The 20,225-nt window shown below is 35.5% G+C and overlaps 1 protein-coding gene across 1 annotated transcript in view; it reads right to left on the reverse strand.

Moving 5' to 3' along the window:
• TENM3 (teneurin transmembrane protein 3) overlaps positions 1 to 20,225 on the reverse strand; it is a 968,340-nt gene that overhangs the window by 760,897 nt on the left and 187,218 nt on the right. Inside the window, 1 exon segment of the mRNA XM_032444361.1 lies at positions 8,323 to 8,485. The gene's annotated coding sequence lies outside the window, so the exon portion shown is untranslated.

The following is a 20,225-nucleotide window of genomic DNA, read 5'->3' on the forward strand; positions in this document are numbered from 1 at the left end:
GTCACATCTCTCCTGCTCTCATTTTGATCCTGAATTATATTTGTGTTTACTTTCTTCACATCAGTTTGTGTTTGCTTCTTAAACAGTGTTGAATCATAAAGCTATCAATACTGAATTGGTAAGGTAAGCAGCTGAAATTGTAGACAGTTCTTTCCATACTGAACTCAACTGCAATATAGGAGAGCAAACCCATATGAAAACTTAATTACAGGACATTACTCTTTCCTTCCTGTATTTGACTTTGTAATATATTTTTAAGGAGCAATAATGCAAAAATACAAAACAGCTCTCAAAGAAAAAGAGGCAGTAACCTTTCTTTTAGTTGTAGACTCATTCATTCGGTTCTGCAGAAGACAAAATTACTGCTTATCCTATGCAAGATTTCACTTTACAACAAAGACTTAACCATTTTGGTATTTAAAAACAACAGAACATAATCGGATTACTAAGAGTTAGGAAGTACTTTCACATCCCATACTTCACGTGCATTTTTAATAACCATTTATTATTACTGTTCTGTAATATGGAAATCCATATTATTGTTAATATTGCAAAAAAATCACAGCTAATCACATTATAGTACCAAAGGAACAATTACAGCATGTGAATGTGTATAAAGATTAATATACATATCCTAATAAATCTCAGCTGACCCATTAATGTATAATGGGCCCAAAGGAGGCCTCGTATCCTTAGTATATAAATGGCACATTTCTTTCCCCTTCCACTCCTCTCTTCATTTTGTTTTATATGTGTAAACTGCCATAAAAAAGAAAATTAAGCCACACAAAAACACTCTCAAACATCAAGAGGCTAATCAAAAGCACAAAGCACTTTCTTTTCTTATTATACTACAAGAATCATGCTAATATTTGACATGCATGTACAATGAGCTTTTTCACTTTTTTAAAAATTTCCTCTTTTGAGAATAAGGCTTATGAAGTGGTGGACAGACATACATTTCACACACATTTTATAACTTATAGCTATTTCAGGGGAGATGGAGTTTAAAGTAGGAGCTTCTAGTTTTAATTGTAAACTATAATGCCTGTTTCTTGGTCTAGGGCACATCTTCAAGCTGTTTCAATTAAATCTTTTGTAGTTTAAAATGAAAAGAGACAAATGATCCTTTTTGCTATGTAAGATATGCTTTACAATATCACTGCATAGTGACAACTCCTTGTCCTCCTGTCACATCCTGTCCCTTAGACTATACTGCAGAAAAGCAATTTTCTGCCTCAAAAGCACTCTATTTTTTAAAAGTTTGTCTCTGGGCAATTTTCAGGTCTACTAGACCTGCACAACTGTATACAGATGAGAAAAACCCAAAATAGGGCAATTTATTTGATTCCTCCTCTTCAAAACATTTAGCTGAGATTGCATATCCAACAGAGAAACCCCAACAAGAATATTCAGAGATGACCTGCAGTGACACATATCATTTTTTCAAAAAAAATTTGCATTAAACATATTCTCCAGAATCCTCAGATAGTCTACACTTGCCTTTTGCTTAATGTGACCTTTAACACAAATACTTCCCAGGATATTAACAGTTAATTTCCTCTTTCAATGTGATCTTAAGATTTAGTCAGTTAAAAAGAAACAACACTTAAGGAGGGAGGGAGTCTTTCAGAGGAAAAACTGTGGTTGGATTTCTTTTTTCTTTTCTATTTTTTTGAGATGTGCATTCATTTTAATCGGTTTCTTTCTTGTTAGAGAGCAAAGAACCACTTGGATGGGAAAATAAATTCTCCCAGTGTTCGGCTGCTGGTAACTTAGCATTTATCAATGCCTCAAGCTAGTTTGACCTTAGTATTCTCCCGGTACAGTTTTGCCTTAACACAGTAAGGGCATTTTGCAATGGAGCAAAGGCCTCCCATTTATAACTATCCATGTCTCAAAAATTATTTTACCTGCATGAAACTCTTTTCAGAATTAAGACAGCTTCAGGCTTTGGACCCCAGTTTGCCATGAATGTGACATGCACTGAAGTACTGTGTGATTTAAAAAAAAATCCAAACAAACAAAATGCTGTTTTCTCTAAGTTCTCAAGCAAATCAGTGGATTTTCTAAACTGAAAACAAATAAATCATAGCCTCTTGAATATCTGAAATAATTCTTCTATTACCTATATCCGCTTCTAAAAATCATAAACTAGACTGATAGCTAATTTATCCCTAAAGACCTCTTTTATTTTATTTTTCTCTTGCTGTCTTTCTCAATTGAAAGCTAAGTACATTTAGTTTCAGAATTTCATGCTGGCATATAAATCAGTTGTGATAAAAATCAAATGCTGGCATGGGAAAATAATGAGTCTAGAGAATATTTATACCCTTACATGGTTCTGATTAGCAGGTCAGACCGCACCAGCTTAAGCATTAACTTTCTTTTCTAATACAATACATTCAGTATGAATGCAGCCTGCCTGTTACGTGAATATGCTAAGTGGAAATGGGAATGTCAGTTTTTTAACTTTTATTTTTAATGATGTAGGAATCCTTCAGTTCAGCAGTGTATTAACATAACTCACTTGATTAACCTTTGTGTCAGAAATGTTAACATGCTACCACCTAAAAGATCAGGCACTTGGCTCTGAAGGTAGAGTTTGGCTGCTATTGAGTCTATCTGAATTTCCTTCTCACACTGGTCCACAAAGTCTGAACATGTTGACACACACTGAGACAAGCCAAATCCAAAACAGTCGAATGAAGAATTTGAACAGGAAAAACAAACAAACACAAAAACAAAACAAAATAAAACAAAAAGAAAAAAAAGAAAAACAACATCAAACCACATTTTCAGATATGCTTGCATTCTTGCTTTGAATTAGTGTTAGAAGGACTTTGGTGGCATGTCTTGCTGTGGACACAGCATATTGCTATGTCCCAGCATATTCTATAGCCAATTTCTAGAGCTAGAATTGGAAAATCCATTAAAGAATACTGCAACATACACAAGAAATGGATGAAAATACAAACCATGAAAACTTTGAAGATGGTTTAACCGGAACTGCAAAAGAAGAACATAATTATTTTAAGCCATCTTTGTCTCTGATACTTGCTTTAGATCGCTTGAATATATAGTTTTGCAAAAAACTAATTAATGTGCACCTCAATAACTCTTGCTGGCTGGGAAAGCTTCAGTTTGGTATCTGGTGCTGTCACTCATGATTCGAAAGTAATACTGATGCTCTATTCATTTTGTTTTCTCTAATGCAACAGCATCGTCAAGCAGAAGTTCCAGGAATAAGAGCAACTAACCAGTAATGAAAGAACTATGTCTAACCTCAAATTCTGCCTTTTTAGTGGACTAAGTGAATTAAGTTTTTTTCTGAATATTTGCTCTTTTGGAATGGCTTACTAGCATATATTCAAAATAAAGATAATGCCATTTAAATCAAGGATTTACCAGAGCTACTTTGCAGCAAATCTGATCATTGCTAGCACTCTGATTAAATGCAGGCTATTTCTTTAGCTAAATGTCATACAATCAAGATTCTTGTTTTAGTCATACTTTTGCAAAGCAATCATAGAAAAACATACACAGAAAAGCTGTAAACCTGACAGAAAGAGAAATGACAAGGAATGGTCTTTCTGAAATCCCACTGGATTCACATGTAACAAAATATAATGTAGGATATTTAAAATAACAGCTTTTTTTTTTTTTTTTTCTATCGGATGAAATTCACAAAAAAAGTAATTTTCAATAGCAAATATGTTTCTGCAGGTTTGCACCTGTGAGATACAGAAACAAATACAAATTCTATTATCTGTTATTTATTTATAAGAAAACACACTCTTCAGCTGAAACATTCTTGTTTCTATGACTATTTAGTATATAGTGCTGGAGAAGTCCTGAGGGTTGGGATTGGGGCTGCTGCCTCCACTCGGCAGAGAATCCACTAATCACAAGGCCACAGCTGTGCTTCTTCTTCCCCTACTGTTTCTTTTCATTTTCTGAAGTTTCTCATTGCTAGCAAGAAAAATAGGAGACTTCCATACAACTGATGTCTAGGCTGTGTTTTGTGGTGGAGCTACGGAACTCATTCAGAAACTTCCCCCACAGTCATCGTGGGAAGGCATCTGTGTGCAGTCAGACACAGACTGATAGAGCAGGGGCAAGAAATCTATCATTTCAACAGGTCAGAGAGCAACAGATAAGCCTTAGATGTGAAAATGGGCATCTTTGCCTTCACAGGCTTTCCCACAGTTACTTCTAATAACTGAAACTCCTACTTTGACAAAAATTGCCCTTCGCACCCAAGAACAAACTGCTCACAGCATATCTCTTTTTGCCACATTTTCCAGTGACCAGTAGCTCTGACTGCCTCAGTGCAGAAACACATCACTTAGCTCACAACACAAATTACAGAACTGGATGCCAGTTCAAACACCAGATGCTTGAAAGCTGAACAGTGTCATTTACTGTGGTACTTACGTAGATAGAATCTACAAATCCATTTTGACAATTATAAACCCTTCCTTAAAATGCATTTAACCTGAATAGATATTAGAATTAAGTTTGCTATGTGCCCTAAAATGAAAAATAGCATCCAAGAAAAGAGAAACCCACTAAAACAGAAACCAAAATGAATTTCTGAAATACCTTTTCCATCCTTCTCTTGCAATATTTATCTGAATAATCACAAAATACCTCATGGTAAATTTGCTGCATTACTGTCACAAAGTAACAAGAGCACATACATATCAAACTCTCAAGCTAAAATCAGTAATTCCCTTTCATATGTTTTCTAAGTTGAAAACCTCAAAAAGAGAGTGGAAGAAGAGGAATTGCTTTATCTGCTGTTTGAACAAACAGAAGTTCAAGTAAGGAGTTAAGAGCCTTAAGTACAGTTCATCAAAATTTGCATTTTAATTAAGAGAAATGTTCATGGAAAGAAAAAAAAAAAATCTTTATTGTGCTGCCTCTTATTTTCACTACAAGTACATGCATCCCAATCACTCATCAGATCTTTTTCAATGTCTGCTTGTTTTAGCCTTAGCTAAGACTAAAAACCCAGTATGTGTGTCCTGGCTGTCTCCCTTTTCTCAGTAATTTTTCATCTAGGTGACTGTCAAATGTTAATCAAATCAGTAAAAGGATGTCTAAAAGATAATTAAGACCCTACAAGTTTCAAGCATGGAGGTCTAAATTAACATCTCCAGGGATACAGGTGCAGGTAGAATTCAGACATTCTGACAGGAGCTGGCTGGCCTGCTTAGCACTCCTGGAGCTGAAGCAGAGCTCTTTTGACACTCAGCCAAAGAGGGTAATAAGAGACAAGAACAGGAAAGCTGGGGCTGCAGTTAAAATTAGTGATCTTATAGTACAAAGCAAACAAGATTTGCAAAGCAAATCAGGATTTTTTGCCTTTAGTACCACCTTTCTACTAGTTGCAGTTTGTATGACTTGATTTTAAAAAATAAGTGTCATGATTTCATTCAAATCAGATTTCTATGAGTTTACAAATGTTAAGAAAATGAAATAAAAGTGAAGAACAAACTTATAGATAAAAAGAGAAACATATATTCCTTTATTCCAGTATCATTCTACCCTTTACTTAGGGGAAATAAACACTGTTTAAGACTAATAGAAGTTTATACTTCTGGAAGTTAATGCAGTGTGCACAATCAATCGATATTTGAACCAAGCTGCAAGGAAGTATCCTCATTAAGCCTTCATTTGTAGTTCAGAGCTACAGGCTTCAAAGGGGTAAACTTGCCTTTTAAGCTTTCTGTGTTAGAGCTTACACTGGATTTTTTATTTTTTACCAACCTCCTGAAAAACAGTTGAGGTTTTAAAAAAAGCTATAAAATAATCGGAGTTGGATTAATCCTATTTCAGCACAACAGGTTAAAGCTAAGAATCCCACCTTCTTAACATAAATTATAGTACCATTTTTACTCTTAGCTCAATAAATGATTATATAAAAATATGCAGTATTTAATAAATTAGATTCTCTCTCTTGCTCTCAGTTTTCTTCAAGAAGCCCCCTCACTCTTTCTGAAGTGTCAAATTTGAAAAAAATATCAAATATGCGCAAAATGCATGGAAGCGGTGTACTACTGAACCTAGAACCATCTGGCAGAAATCACTGAAATAGAAGAAATTAAATCTGGAAAACAAAGTACCAGATATTATTTGCATGCTTTGTCACTTCTTTCTAATGCTGTATGTACACTAAAATAAAAAAAGCCACCGTTTTGATCTACCAGTAATGAGAAATGGTAACATTCTAGTTTCTGCAAAGCTTCTAAGCTCTCTTAGTGAGAACAGAGCAGCTGCTGTGGTCATCCAGCTACCTACTGCTGGTGTAAGAGTTGCTCTCTTAAGACTTGCAAACATATCACTTTAATTTACTATAATGTGATGCTATCTGTACACCTGTACTTGGAATCTCACATGGAAAAGAAGAAAGTTGAGTCTTTAACTGTTAGCCTGTATATAGTTCCTTTTTAACTAAAACTACAATGTGTGCTAAATATCACTGTATGATAAAAGACAGATTATTCCATACAGCAACTGTAAAGCTATGGGACTTCCTGTTAAAACATAAACATGTTCTGACAGAACTTCAGATTGGAAAGACAATTAAAGAATTGTAAAGAATGTTTCCCTAAGGTGAATGTTTTCAGACTCTCCTCTTCCCTTGTGTTCTAGATGGTGTGTAACCTTACCATCACACATCACTGAAGTAGAATTTGTATAACATGGTTATGACTGGCACAATATTACCAAATAAAAAGTTGTAGAAAATCTATTTACAAAATAGAGTATTTATTTATGCCTTCATTTTCTGAAATTGTTATTGCAGTGACCCACGACTAGGATGAAGACTTAAGTAAACTCTAAGTCAAATCCCTGATAATAGGACATTGATATGTTTCCATACCCAAATGCTAACCTCCAAATATATAAGACTTAAGCACATAGTCAATACAAAAAGAAAAAAAGACCACTGACTACACACGGGCATTTATGTAAACCTGATTAATTTCTGCCCTCTTTCTTTTCTTCTCTATGCTGTCCCCTGAGATAGCTACTCCGAAGTCAAGAAAAGCAGTGACAATTCTAATACATAGTTGAGAAACTGCTAAATGGTACCACTCCTCATTTTCTACCAAGAGATCTACATACACTATATGTAACTGCCTTTCTTTTGCTAGAAGTGTTACTTTGATGAAAAGGCATTATTTTGTTAGGCTGGTGCCATGATAACTTTCCTATTAATATTTCTTTTGAAGCTTCTCAGATCCTTTAAATTGACAGACTTCAAGTACACATGTGGTTAAGAAAAAAAATATAGAAATCAAACATTACTTATCATATAGTCATAAATGATACATCACAGTTGACTGACTGCAGCCTGAACAGGAGATAATTGCAGTAATGTAGATAATACAGGATGGCAGCTAGCTAAGTGACTTTTATGGCAATGTCTTTAGATTAAATATGTGTAATCCTTCAAAAATTTCCAGCCTTACATCCTGCATGTATTTACAACTTCCAAACTCTTCCTAGCTAGATAAAATATTTCTTGTACCTGAGTATGTACTTTGTAGTGTTCTGTGTTATGGTGCAGTAAATATTCCTTAGCCACGGGTGGCTATTTCACTATCTGTACATCTGTTTGCAACACTGAAAATCTCTTCAGGCATACTGGATGTCTCAAGAAGGATAAATCAGCTGAGAAAGCCTTAGATGACCTGAGAACTTTTTCAGTACCAAAGTGTGTAATTTAGACTGCGTTATGGAACTACTCCCATTACCACAGCTTTCCTGGACTGCCTCATGGGTATCAGAATTTCTGAAGTGCTGTGATTTCACCCTAGGCATGTTTCCCAAACCAGAAGGGTCCCAGAAAGCAGCCTCTGGCTATCTTCCTTAATTCCTCCATCTGGGAAAGTCTCATCTTGCCAGACCAGGGGGGTTATAATAAATTTATACCATCCCAGACCATTTAGCCAACACAAAGCAACAGGAAGAGATGAGAGGTTCTTGTTTGCTGACAGGAAACCTCTGTCTTAAAAACAGTCCTTCTAAGAGATTGTTTCTTAGAGCTGTAATAAGTAACATAGGCTAGTGTTCTATAAATGCTTGCAAGGTTAGAGAAATACCCTGTGTTGCTAAATACCTGAAGTTATTGTTAAAAATAATAATAATAAAAAAGCAAAATAAACACCTGCTCATGTGTTTTCCTGTTATACTGTGGAAAAATAAATAAATAAATAAATAAATAAATGAAGAATCCTTAGGTCAACACAGCTTTTTGAAACAAGTTTCTCTGCACCAAACAACTACTTTCCCCATGTGGTCACTCACCAATATTTACAAGGGAAGGTCACTTTGAATGCCACCAGCAGATGAAAAAACAGGAGGGAAGGAAGGTTTTCGTGTCTTCACTGAGCTGGCTGATTCTGCCAAAGTGATAGCCGACATTGACATTACACAAGGGAAAGGTTGTCGTAGTCTCACATTCCCAGCTCTGCTGCAGCAACAAAACAAAACAAAAACAGAAAAACATATGTGCATACTTTCTAAATAAAAGTAATGCCAAAACGTTAAAACTCTGATCTCTGGAATATAAATAAGGCTTTAATCTTGGCTTTGAAACACTTTATCACAAATCTACTTTAAAAATAAGATTTAAAAAGACCCCTAAGAAATTGAATATCCTTCTGTAAAATTAATCAATCATTTTGAGGGTTTAGCAGAAGGAAATGGCCATAAACATCTTATGTACTCAGTTGGTGGTAGAAAACAGACTGAAATGACAATTCCGTTAAAAACGGGGAAAAACTGAGATCTGAAGTGAAGATTTTATGCAGGGTATGTGGCAGGGAATTATAGGAAATTTTCCAGATGTGCATGGCCCATGGAAAACTGAAGGGAAAGTTGAAGGATTAATGAGGGATTCCTATTTATTTTTTTATTTATTATATTTTTCTAGCATCCGTGTGAATTATTACCTATACGCCTGGTACGTCCTAAAAGAAAAAACTGTGATGAATAAATAAACAGCTCTAGAAATCTTCAATAGGGTCCTTTACCTTGCAGGGAATATTATCATTGGCTTTTGATACAATTTCTGCTGCAGGGAAAGACTTTCAAAGCTCAGAATGCTGAAGTATTGCCAGGCGCTCAAAGACCCCCTGCTGTGCGCGTCAAACTAAGAAATCTCTCTGAACTTGTCGAATTAAAAGTCATCTCTCTCTCTCTGCAACCCCTGCATGAGCTGGGAAGCTCTGTCCTCATTTTTTAGGCCTTCCTCGATAAACAAATGGAGCCTAGAGCATCTTTATTCTTTTCAGGCACGTAATTAAAATTCTTTAAAAAACTGTAATTGAAGGCAATGAATTTCAAAAGAAGGTTCTAGTGAACAAGGAGGCTAGAACAGTTTGAATAGATGGTATCGCTTTACCGTTCAATTGCATTACAAAGGTATGAGCAAAACAGCTTGTTAAGATCCTGGGTAAGTGTCCTTTATTTATTTAATTTGTTTGTACATCAATAAGGTTGCTCCAAACTTAAACATCTCAGCAGGATTTATGCTTTCTGAAATGTCAGAAGATTTAATTACTGAAACAGCAAAGAGGTGTATATTATTAAAATATGAACAAAGCAGAAAGCATCCTTGGTTTCTTAAAATCATTATTTATATATTTCCTAAGAAATTAAGCAATATGTTTTTGAAGGGTGTGTATTTTCTTGGCGAGTCCCATTCATTTACCCAAACCACTGTAAATATTAACAGCTTTGCAAAGGTTTATGAATCTGATCATGCATAAAATGCAGCCATTGCTGTGAAACATTGCAATGATTACTCTGAGTAGGTATTTTTGATGTTGTCAGGAAGAGAGCAAGAATGAAATTTAAAATTAATAAAAAAGGAATGAACAAGTCTCATGTTGGATTTCAATACCAGGAATTTCCACACAGCTTTAACTAGAAGACAAGACAAAACACTGTTTCAGACTTCCTGGATAGTTCAAACTCTAAACCCAACGCTAATGAATATGTCTTTTAGAGTGATTTAGCATCCCTCCAAAAAAGAAAACAAGGCCCAGTTCATGCATTTTTTATTTGGTTTTACCATACAATGTTTTTAAATTGGTACTTCTGGCTACCAATGCCCATTAAGATGTATCATTTTTAGGAATTCACCCCAAGGAGAATGGAGATTAAGATGTTTTAAGGCAAATTATTACAACACTTTTCACATTAAAACCAGAATGGACTGTGTAGTAATGCAGTGCCATTTCCATAACTTCTGGGTAGCACCGCACCTTGTTTATGATGGTCATGATGCCTCTAGGAGACCCAAGCTAGTACAGCTGCTTTTTATGCCTGGAAGCAGAGGTCAGGGGGAAAGGGAAGGCAGAGAGAGGAGCCCTGTACATGCTCTGTGTGGGACTGGCAGAAATGTACAAGCAGGTTACTCCACAGAGAAACACAAGGCCAGAGCACATCTAGTGGCAGCCAACTATAGCCTTGACTATGCTATCAAACAATAGTTCTGATGCTCAGTCCAAGGACCTGGTAACCTTTTCATCATGACATTTTCTTTTTGTGACTAAAATCTGATACAGCAAAAGGAATAGCCTACTGCAGTGGTCATGCTAGATAGGCAATATAGAGAGTACTTGAGAGCTTGAAGTTTTGCCTGTTTACATCTATCTGCCATTATTCTCAGCAGGCTTTGGGCATCCAAATTCACACATGCATTCATGTCACACCCAGACTAAGCAATATACAGCTTCCCTTTATATTGTGCACATAGTACTTTCACAAACTGCACACAGCCTACCCATCATGCTCCAAGCAGGATAAAATACACCAATAATGATCCCTACTCAGATCCAGCAAGACCCATCTCAGCAGACAACATGCATCAGGCTATGTTGTATGTTTCTACCAGAGTGTTGTCTACTATGATGCAGTCTGCCATTACAAAAAACAGAAAAATAAGGTAGTTGCCACTATGCCTTTTTTCTCAAAGAAACATCGGTTTGAAAAAAAAAGAACTTGTATTGGCCTCCCCTTTAGACATACTAAGGTGATTTATGAAAGAATATCTACCATTTCCAACTGTGCATACTATATCAATTCCCATGTGATCAACAACAGAAAAAACCCAAAACCCACAGACATAATTTTAAAAAGTACCAAAATATAAATCAGAAAAATATAGAAAAATATACAGAAATTTAGTAACGTCAATTTTTACTGTAAAACTGAGTTAATGGAAAAGAATGTGATTATAAAAAGCAACTCATCTTTCACTTAATTTTTCTCTGTGGCAAGTGAAGGACATGACAAAAGGAACTGTAACAAAGAGACCGCATCTGATGTTTTAGTAAAAAAAACATATAATGTGGCTCAGCATGAGTATTTAGTATCTGTTTGCAGAATGAGTAAAGGTTCCTTTAAGTTCACTGAGCACTCACTCCAAAGTTTAGGGAAGATCAGTGGCTGAGAAAAAAAAGAGGCTACTGAAATATGAGTCACATCTATGAACAAAACTGATCAAAGTCTACTTGGCTGCCAGAGTGCCTTCAGTTTATCATTTTGCCATACACAGATTACTTGATTGAAAGGTGTGTAGATATAAGGCACCCAGCTTCCTGTCTACTGTCACTGGGCCTGATATTCTCATTTGTTATGTCTGACTTCCTTTATTGATTTCTTTTTCCTAAGCATCAGCAGCTGAAGTCATTTTTGTAACTTTGGGGAGCACATTTACATTGGAATAAATGCATAGCAATTGTCTTCTCCTTTCCACACTCCAATTATTATAGTAAGAGATGCAATAAACTCAAAATTATCCAAAATTACCCAGTCATATGCTGATATTATTACAGTCACATTATACAGTCATGTACATTTCATACACTCATAAAAATCTTGGGGACCTCAGACATTTTCCTTACTTTTTTTCTGTCCAGTACTTTGATACAACTGTCACATAACAGGTTATCATGAATAATTTCATAGAACAATTCCTTTAAAAGATATTTGCTGCTTACAAACATTAATGTCATCTCTTATATGACATTAAACTAATACCTAACTCTGGTAAAAAATATATATATAAATGAGATACCTATAGCAGAAGCCTCCAAGATACAGTTTTGATCAAATAATTCAGAGTTCTGTAGATAAAAGCTGTTGACAGTTGTTGCCTTTGCAATTCAGTACAAAGTACTGCGATTTCAGAAGATGGCAGAAGAGGGAGTTATGTGAATGTAAACCCAAATTATGAGTTCAAAATGAAGTACAAGAGTGAGGCAATGCCAAATTCAGCTGTTCTGTGTCCTTTTCAGAAGAGCTACACTTCTATTTCTAACATTGTATGAAGTCAGTATACATCAGAATTCTAAATTTGTAGAAAATGCAGTGATGCTCTTTAACATTCATATTTCAAATTACGCAGATTAATACCTTATTCATGTATGTTTTACTGTGCTCTTATATCATCTACTCTGTAATTTCAACAAAAAATCACCTTGTATATTAGATTTACTGAAGATAAAACAGACCCATGAGGGCACAGAGGGGGAACACTTTCCTCATTGAAGTTAACTACAAAACAAGCTGTATAAGCAGAAGTAAAGCACTGAAGTGCATGCTTAACCTTATTAATGGGTTCTGTCCCTTACATCAGGACTGACTTTAGTCAGTAGTTGATATAAAATAGCTGAAAATAAGTTCCAGGACCTATTTCATGCTGCTTTCTCCTCCTGGCTCCCATGAGTCTAGGCAGTCTTACCCTCCCCGTAGCAATCCTGAATATTAAAAATTATCTGAAGTGCTTGAAAATTTCAATTACCATATTTTTTGATGGAGATTAACAGATGGTTATGAAGAAAGTAAATAATGAGTAAAACAGCCCCATCTGGTTCAATTTTCATACACTTAGTTCAGTTATTACGCTCAAGAACTTACAACCAAGTTTAGAGTAGGAAAGGGAAAAATACTAATTTTCCGGTAATTCTACCTGCATATTAAAATTAATTACCAATGATACCAACTAAAAGTGAGAATTATTATTATTTTTTTTTTCTGGCAGTCTTTTCAGACAACCTATTAAGCTAATAAAAAGTCATGAGTGCATATTACACAGTCTAGCAAGCCTGACGTGCTTCTCTATGCATAAGCAAATAAAGGAATTGATAATACTTGGCAGAAGAACATAAGCCTATGTCAAAGCAATTCATTCCCATATCTCAATGCACAGGTTGCTTTCATTGGGATTTGCATGCATCAATACAGGTTAAGGGCTGACCTGCTGAAAGGGAGCTCTGTGGAGAAAGATCTCAGTGTCCTGTGGATAACAGGTCAGCCATGAGTCAGCAGTGTGCCCTCATGGCCAAGAAGGCCAATGGAGTCCTGGGGTGCATTAAAAAGAACGTGGTCAGCAGGTCAAGGAGATGACTGCTCTGCACTGGTGAGGCCACATCCAGTGTACTGTGTCCAGTTCTGGGCTCCTCAGTCCAAGAAAGACAGTGAACTGCTGAAGTAAGCCCAGCAGAGGGCCACAGAGATGAATGGGGGCCTGGAGCATCTTCCATATGAGGAAAGGCTGAGAGACCTGGGGTATTCAGATCTGGGAAGAGAAGGCTGAGAGCTGTAGGCTGTCAGACTCTTAAAAAGCTTTGACAACAACCAATGCTCAAGCAAAAGCACTGTGTATCACTCCATTGATGCAAATGGCAGTCTGGACAGGAAAGTCAAATAGCTTGACAGATACACCTGTTTCATTTCTCATTTGGAAGGAAAGGAAACCAACTTTACTAAAAAGCTATTTCCAGCTCTTAATATTTGATGATAGGATTATTTACTATATTTAAAATGTCATAGATCTGGTGGGACATAAAACCTTCAAAAAGGGTGATGAAAAACAATAGTGCAGAGCAGCTGCAGCCTAAGAGCTTGCCTGTGGGGTGAGAAGGGACTCACTCCATCTCACCCCCAGAATTTTCAAGATATTATGTCTCTACAAAGCTCAGTTAACTCAGGCAGCCATCTTACAGAAAGATGCATCAAAAGTTTAGTCTTATAATATAGACTTATGTTAAAGAAATATACTAATATATTAATAACCATTGCAGTTCTTAAAAGTTTATAAATGTGGCATCTCTTTTCTTCCATGTGAATTTACAAGTTTTTTTAAACAAACTGCATTTGTAGCTTCTCCTTTATACAGTGCAGAGTAAGCCATTGATAGCAGAGTGTATCTATCAAATTCAGTGCTGGAGAGCAGAACAAAAACCTGACATAATCATGACAAGCAAACACTTTACACCAGGAAAGAACTTTGTTTTGTTGATTACTGCATAATGCTAGAATTATGTGTTGTGTGTTTACGCAAATGCGATCACAATAAAAATATTGAATTGTGAAATATCTTCGCGGGCAGAATTAAGGCTGGAGTAAGCTTAGAGAAAATGAAACACCTCTTTAAATGTTCACATTTTTTACTGCACTGTTAATATTGGTATTTCAAGAAACAATAGCATGAAGAATCATTGCAAGTTGGTAAATATATTAATGTTTTTCATTTCAATTCAGAACTACGCAATTTTCTTATTTTAAACAATTGAAGTTGATAGATTTCCAATTCACAGAAGCTGGATTTCAATTCCTAAAAAACAGTATTTTCAAATATTGCCTCAAGTTACTTCTCTGTAACTATTTCTGTTTCTTGAAACACAAGGATCATAAATTTCAGCAAATGCAAGATGTTTAGAAACTTCCTCATAAAGCCATATTAATTCAAGAGAACAAGCAAACATACATACTAATCTTAAAGTTGCTTCATAGTTTATCAATGGCACCTACATACCTTCTGTGTTGTAAAGACAAAATATTTACAAACTCTATATATATATACCAACAATATTATCACTTGTGCAAATATGTTTTTTTTTTGTTTGTTTGTTTTTTAATAATTTCATCTTATTGTTTTAAAAATCTCCTCACTGGTATTATTTTGGCATTCATTTCACTTTGTCATTTTGTTTTAGATATGTTTATATGCTAAATGTTATTGCAGCAAGTGCAATCTATTAACACTTTGTAAGAAGATTGTCATAACTGCATGTTGTGCTATATGCGATAGTTTTGAAAATAAACATTATACAGTGTGGCTTTCAGTCAGAACTCTGCTTCTGAGGATTTGAAAGGTTTTTGGGACCAGCAAGATGCAGAGTGGATTTTCTAAAGAGCCTTTTGTACTCATCATGCACTGCACAGGTGGAAGTGAGTGTGAGGAGTAGTCTCAGAATAACAGCTGATTTTCCTGTCACACATTCCTTTGTTTTGCATCTTGTGTTTTTTTTCCAATTATATTCTCATACAACAGAAATCAGACCAAATCAGTAAAAAAACTTTCTAAGTAAAGAATATTAGATGGGTATGATTTAACAGACTGCCATCATGATAAGCTGTAGAATATATTTGTTTTTCTGAAATACATGGTAGGATGAATCCTAAATGGTGTGTGTGTGTATATATATATATATATTTTATATATATATATATATATATAAAAGAGAAATGTGATAGATGTGAGTTACCTAGATCCTGTTAAAGGTTTTCATATGACTGAACTCCTCTGGGTAAGGGGCACAAGGCCAGCTTGGATGGAACCCTGGACAGCCTGATGTGGTGGGAGGCAGCTCTGCCCACTGCAGAGGTTTGGAATTGGATGTTATTAAAGGTTCCTTCCAACCCAAACCATTCTGTGATTCTGTGATATTGGCATCACAGGGAGTTACAACAAAGATAGGAGCAGTGAGAATACTGATGTAAAGAAGAATCTGACTAGTGTCTGAAGAAAGACTACAAGTGGAGCTGTTTACAGTGAAGTGGGCATTACTCAGGCATGCCCAACTTGTGGCCCAGTTCCACTTGCTGTAGGCCTGCACCCCCTGATGCTATGCCATCATGGTGGCTCTGCCCCCCAAGCATCCTGGCTCAGAACTGGAACACAGGGGGGATGCAGTGCAGTGCTAACAAATAATATGGTCCTGTGCTTATTTTGCGAGGACACTTTTATAAGATTACAACTTAATAGATATTGTATGCAGAAACTATCTGCTAAATGACACATATCAAGGAATGCTTCTTAAAGACAAAAGAGCAGAACTGAAAAAAATTTCTCACCTCAAAAAAAAAAAAAAAAAAAAAAAAAAGCAAATGCAAAAGAAAACTAAACCATTTCCTGACAGTGTTTGCTAAGCAGTCAATGGAAAGTATGACAGATGACATGATGATAAAGAAAAAAAACCAACCAAAAAAAAAACAAAACAAAACAGATTTTTCTAAAATCAGTTCATATTATCAGATTGTAGCCAGGTGAACTGAAGAAACAGGAACATCTATTGAAAAACATTTGGAGAGTAAAGCTGCTAAGTTCAAATGTTTTCCTTCAGCAATAGGTGAAGTTACTGATGCTACAGATAGAGATCAATTTGCCATTTTCATTACAGGTATTGATTACAAATACAGTGTCACTGGAGAAATGGATTCTTTGGTGCTGTTGGAATATACAGCTAAATCTCTTCATTTGTAGAAAGAAGTATAAGAAAATACATTAAAGCAATTTACATTTACCTTTCTCACCATATCTAATATAGCAACCAATGGTGCCCAGGCAATAGTTTGTAAACAAGAGGGATTTATAAAATTAATAGATGACAACACAATTACCACCAGTAACTCCTATCTCATGAAGTATCAGTGCATCACATATCAAGAAAATTTTAGTGCAAAATCTTTACAAATGGATTATGTTGTGCAAATCATTACCAAAGCTATGAATTTCATCAAGTCCAAGGAACCGAATCATCACTAGTTCTCAGAGTTCCTTAAAAATATGGATGTTGACTACAGCGTCATTGTTTAATTTTCTGAAGGAAAGTGGCTCAGTTGAGTTAAAATGCTAGGAAGACTTTATGATTTGCAAAACTAAATCAAGTCCTTCATGGAATCAAAATGAAAACATGGGCCAGAACAGGATGATGAAAAATGGCATTTAGCATTTTTGCTGGATTTGACTGCTCGTTAAAGTGACTTAAACATACAACTTCAAGGTAAAAAATCACCTTATCTGTGCTATGTTTCAGACAATAACAGCATTTGAAATGAAACTTAAATTATGGCAAGCTCAAGTTATGGCAAATAAATTCATGCATTTTGATACAATGGCTGAACTCAGTGCTGTGAACAGTTAAAAACTATTCAGCCATGCTTTTTGTTTTGATAAAGAAATTTGATAACAGGTTTCAAGAAAAAAAAGTGTATATTTGCAACTATTTTCATTAGATATAACAACACTTGCAGATTTTCAGATGGAATCTATGGAGCTACAATCAGATATTAAACTCAAAGAAAAAACTGGTCATGTCTCTCTATTAGATTTTCACAATTCTTATCTTACCAGATGAAAATATCTCTCGCTTCACAATCATGCCTTATTCTTGTCATTGCTTTTTGGCAGTACATATATTTGTGAACAATTATTGCCAAGGATGGTTTCCAAAGGAACTTCTCCATATTTTTTTTTTCATTCTTACTGTATCTAAGCAATTATGATAACCTAAGGTTTTGTAAAATATATAATTAAACTTATCTCTATAATCTATAAGACAGCATTAAACTGTTTGTTGTCAAACTCCATTCTTTGCTCATTATATGCTATTTCTGTCATCATCTCACAATGCCAAGCCTCTGTAGCCACATAAATCCAGGAAAACATTCAGAGCTTATTGTTATGAATCTAAAATGTTGCTTTTTTTTCCCCCCAGTTTCGTACATAACATGGAATCCGGAACCTTACAAGTTTTATTTTTTATTTTTAAATAGGACTGATTCTCAATTTATTGCTGGGTATTTTCCAGAAGTGAATTTTCTTTCTAATCTAGATGATGCTAGCTTGTCATGGGATTTGAATAGTTGTGCTCTCCATTGAGAATAATGATAGGTGCTGAGAATCGTTTGTCTATGGAAGCATGCATGAGTAAAGTCAGAGCATTACCTTAATCTGGTAACCACATAGCAGCCAGGAAAAATGGACAATTATACCCAAGAAGCAATTTATGATTTCAAAAATTATTCACTTAACATCAGTGTCCTCTCTTTGCACATGTTCATAAAATACAAGGTAGAATTCCAGATTACTCCAGTCTGCTACATCGCTTGTAGTTAATTGTTTGTTTTTTGTTTTTTGCTGTTTGTTTTGTTGTGGTTTTTTTTGGTTTTTTTTTTTTAAATCTGGATTGCTGATTTTAAGGATGCAGGAGCATGAGTTATTCCAATAATTTCCATAGTCAAATTTCTGTGTTACTTTTAATTGTTGGTTCTAAGAATTAAAATGTTTTTAAGAATATGTAAGGCTTAGTATTTATCAAGAGTTAGCATGAAATGGTTTACAATTACTTTTTAAAATGGAAACCTGAAGACCATAAGGATTCTCACCGTGGGTTTAGTGTTGTAATTTCTCATGCTCCACAGTTGCACAGGGCTACAAATGCTGCAAGCTAGGGAATCAATATGCTGGTGATAACAGTTTAGATAAATAGATGTTTTTCCAATGGCAAAATATCAGTAAAGTGTCCTAATATGTATTAGTCTCCAGCTGGGAAAATATGCACTAGTTTGAAAGGGAAAGAGTGTTTACTTAGTGCCATCTCTGTGGGAATAATTACATACAAGCTATAAAAGAAATCATAATTAAAAATACACCTGAAGTATCCTATTGAGCCATTTCCATGGAACAGGTCATTTTATGCAATATTCCAAACGACTACTGTACATATAGAATCATTCTTCCATCATATTCCCTGTCAATTTCTGAAAAGCAACACAAGCCCTGTATGAACAAACAAATATGAATACATGCTGTATTCATCTTTGAGCTATTGTAGAATTTATGAAATATTTAAAATGTTATTTGTTTTCTGTCTTACTTGAAAAAATAATTTGGTATTTGTAGCTCTGAAGCCTGGAAGAACGTGTACTAATGATTTCTGATTAGAAATACCTCACAACAGAAGTGTCACAACTAGGAAGCAAGAAAGCTGCTATATGATATCAGTAGTCTTCTGATATTGCTTTGTAAACAGCAAAATGTTTCCACTGTGATATATGGGTGACCATACTAACAGTACTTTAAATGTTGGAGCAACCCTGTAGTGGTGTAAGCATTCATTTACTTACTATATGCATGAAATTTAAGGACATGAGAAATTTCAGCACCAGAATACAGAATTCTGTGAAATACAAGATACCAGGACATGTTATTAGTAGAGAACTAGTATCTACTACTGTCCATAATTAACTCTTACAGTGTTGATCTCATTCTAGAATTTCACAGCTTCGTTAATAGAGTGGCTATGTTGCACAACACTTATTGTGGTAGTATATATTGTTTCCAGCTCCAGAAGCAACTCTTCAGTAGCACTACAGCTCTGCACAGTGTTCCATGTACTGCTTGTTCACAACAAAACCAAAAGTTTCAGAACAGTTTGTTCAAGCTACCGAAGTACATCGCCTGTTTCCAATACTCTTCCTAGGATATAATTGTTCTTCAGATACTCTTCCTGAGTTTTTACTTCAATCAGCTAGCTACATGTCTTAACACTAGGAGTTGCATGCTGTCATTCAGAAGCTGGTGACTGTCACTGACAAGTAATCTTTCAATAATCTCTATTGCTGTTAATATGACAATAAATATGACTGCAGTCATTTGAACTAATTTGTTCCCTTCTGTAAAAATGCAAAGGATGATCTGCTACTTCTTAATTCAACCTTCTTTCCACGTCACCATAACCAGTGGATGACTCCATTTCATAGAATCACAGAATCATTGAATAGCTTGTGTTGGAAGAGACCTCAAAGATCATCTAGTTCCAACCCCCTTGCCATAGGAAGAGTTGCCTTCTATGAGATCAGACTGCCCAGGAACCCACAGAGCCTAGCCTTCAATGCCTCTAGGGATGTGGCATCCACAACTTCTCTGAGGAGCCTGCTCCACCCTCTGCATGAAGAATTTCTTCCTAACACCTAACCTAAATTTCCTCTTTAAATCCACTCCCCTTTATCCTATCACTATCCACCTCAGTAAAATCAGTACCTCCAGCCTTCTGTTCATCTTTGTGGCCCTCCGCTGGACCCACTCTAGCAGCTCTGCATCCTTTTGTAATGGGGTCCCCGAGGCCTAG

Source organism: Coturnix japonica, chromosome 4 (assembly GCF_001577835.2).
Source record: "Coturnix japonica isolate 7356 chromosome 4, Coturnix japonica 2.1, whole genome shotgun sequence".
In the NCBI taxonomy this organism is placed as follows: domain Eukaryota; kingdom Metazoa; phylum Chordata; class Aves; order Galliformes; family Phasianidae; genus Coturnix; species Coturnix japonica.